The sequence below is a fragment of the Microtus ochrogaster genome, chromosome 10 (genome assembly GCF_000317375.1).
Source record: "Microtus ochrogaster isolate Prairie Vole_2 chromosome 10, MicOch1.0, whole genome shotgun sequence".
Lineage (NCBI taxonomy): Eukaryota > Metazoa > Chordata > Mammalia > Rodentia > Cricetidae > Microtus > Microtus ochrogaster.
In genome coordinates this window covers 52,300,417-52,302,559 of record NC_022016.1, presented here as the reverse complement: position 1 = coordinate 52,302,559, position 2,143 = coordinate 52,300,417, and positions in this window count along the sequence as shown.

Below are 2,143 nucleotides of genomic sequence, written 5' to 3'. Positions count from 1 at the left end.
TAAAAGAGCATTGCTGAGGGCTCTTACAGAGGACTTCAGTTCTGTTCCCAGCACCCACATGCCCATGTGGTCCCTCACAATCACTCACAAGTACAGTTCCAGAGGAAGGATTCAATGTGCCCTTCTGACCCCCACAGGTACCAGGCAAGCAAGTTGTGCACAGACGTACGTGCAAGCAAAACACCCAGACACCTAAAAAAATAATTTAAATAAAAACAAGAAGTGCACGCAAGGCCAGAAGTGTGGGGGGTGAGACAAGGAGTGGGGTGGGGCTGGGTGGTGGAGTGAGGGCAGCTTCAGTCCCCAGGCTGGCCTTGAACTCCCTGCCTCTGCGTCCTGAGTTGCTGGGAATAAGGTGAGCAACGTTATGCCTAGACTTTGCATTTGTTTGTTTGTTTGTTTATTGGTTTTTCAAGACAGGGTTTCTTTATAGCTTGTTTGGGCCTATGCCTAGGCCCTCCATTTATTTATTTATTTAGTCTTTTGAGACAGGGTTTCTCTGTAGCTTTTTGGAACCTGTCCTGGAACTCACCCCGTAGACCAGGCTGGCCTTGAACTCACAGAGACCCACCTTGCCTCTGCCTCCTGAGTGCTGGGATTAAAGGCTTGTGCCACCACTGCCCCGCACTAGATCTTCCCTTTAAAATGTACATTTATTTATTTATCGTGTGTGTGTGCAATTGCACTTATGGCCCATGCATGCATGTTGGGGCCAGAAAACAACTTGTGGGAGCCAGTTCTCTTCTGTGACTTGATTTCTGGGAATCATCTCAGGTCCTTAGTCTTGTTAGCTTTACACCCTGAGTCATCTCGCCTGCCCCCCTTTTTTTGTGCTGGCCATCAAACCCTGGCCTTGGAAACTGTGAGGCAATTGCCCTGCCGCTGCAACCTCTACTTCCTTCTACTTTTGCAGGTACTGGGGACGCACACCTTTGTTCAAGGTCAAAGTGTGTGGCAGTGGCCGGGTAGGATCTCGAAGGAGTTCACTTTCCAGGCTCTTTGAACTCCTTTCTGCAGTAGTTAAATACTCATTAACTTTCCCCTCCCACTTAAGAGACAAGGTCTACTATTTTGCAAGCTGGCTTTGAGAACTTGTGCTCAAGCCTGGCGTGTTGGGGCTTGCCTTTAGTCACTGTAATCAGGAGGCAGAGGCAGTTGAGTCTGAGGCCAGCCTGGTCTACAGAGTGAGTTCCAGGACAGCCAGGGCTACACAAAGGAACCCCGTCTTGAAAAAACGGAACAAACAAACTAAACAATAACAAAGAATAACAAAAAGGAAGGGAAGAAGGGAGAAAGAAGAAAACTTGGGCATTAAGTGGCTAGGATTATGGGCATGTTGCTGCCATGGCAAACAGTTACGTTTATTAACTGAATGACATCTTTCTGGGGTCAGCCAATTTGTGTAAAACTGGGAATAGGAGGTTTAGAAGTGACCGTTTTGCTGTTATTTGTAAAGCTCACCCATCGCTCTCGTGCTCTGGTTACACTGGCCACTACTTTACGACTCTTCACCTGTGTCAGGCCAGTCCTCTCTCCAAGTCCTTGCTGTTGGCCCCTAGCTTAGGATGGTCTGTATTTTATACAGCATGTCATTACATCCTCCGGGCCTCTCCTTGTTCAGGAAACTCTGAGGACCTTATCAGGATGAAGAAAGGAAGAGAAATCACTCCCAGCAGTTCCCAGCACCTACATGGTGGCTCACAGACATCTACAACTCCAGTTCCAGGGGATCAGACACTTTCTTCATAGCTAAGTGGGTACCTGACCTGAATATGTTGTACATATATACATGTAGAAAAAACACTTATAGGGGCTGGAGAGATGGCTCAGAGGTTAAGAGCATTACCTGCTCTTCCAAAGGTCCTGAGTTCAATTCCCAGCAACCATGTGGTGGCTTACAACCATCTGTACTTTGATCTGGTGGTTCCTTCTTCTGACATGCAGACAGAACATTGTATATATAATAAATAAATTAATAAAAAAAGATCCTGCTGGGCAGTGGTGGCACATGCCTTTAATCCCAGTACTTGGGAGGCAGAGGTAGAAGGATCTGTGAGTTTGAGACCAGCCTGGTCTACAAGAGCTAGTTCCAGGGCAGGCAACAAAGTGACACAGAGAAACCCTGTCTCGAAAAAAACCAAAA